A 759-nucleotide genomic window follows, 5' to 3' on the forward strand; every position below is an offset into this window, starting at 1 on the left:
GCCACCACATCCGGCTAATTTTTGTATTTTTTTTGTTAATTTTGTATTTTTAGTAGAGACGGGTTTCACCATATTGGCCAGGCTGGTCTCGAACTCCTGACCTCGTGATCCACCCACCTCGGCCTCCTAAAGTGCTGGGATTACAGGCATGAGCCATGGCGCCTGACTGGGATTCAAGCAATTCTTACGTCTCAGCCTCCTGAGTACCTGGGCTTACAAGTTTGCGCCACCACGCCTGGCTAATTTTTCTGTATTTTTAGCAGAGATAGAGTTTCATCATGTTGGCCAGGCTGGTCTTGAACTCCTGACCTCAAGTGATCCACCCACCTCAGCCTCCCAAAGTGCTAGGATTACAGGTGTGAGTCACCACACCCTGGTCTCTTTTCCACTTTCTAAGCCAGGTGGGAATGTGTCATGGGCTGTGGAAGGGGAACAGTGACCCCAAGGCTGGCTGCCCTGAGCCTCCAAGCCTGATGTTCTCCATCATTAGCTGTGGGCAGGCTCCCTCCCACTGCAGTCTGGGTTTGCATGAGTTTTGGGTCATTTCCTTCTGCCTCTACAGGCTGCACCATTTACCGAAGGTGTGTCACAGCTAGGGGACACTGCCCTGATTAGGGAGACATGTGAGACCAGAACTCCAGGCCACCCTGCGTCCTTACCCCAAATCTTTTTCAAGGCTGAATGTGGTAATGGGGTCTCCGTCCTTAGGGGCAGGAGGGTATGCTGCCTGCCTGAAACCAGAAGCACAGGGGCGCCTGG

The sequence above is a fragment of the Colobus angolensis genome, unplaced genomic scaffold (genome assembly GCF_000951035.1).
Source record: "Colobus angolensis palliatus isolate OR3802 unplaced genomic scaffold, Cang.pa_1.0 Scaffold24, whole genome shotgun sequence".
In the NCBI taxonomy this organism is placed as follows: domain Eukaryota; kingdom Metazoa; phylum Chordata; class Mammalia; order Primates; family Cercopithecidae; genus Colobus; species Colobus angolensis.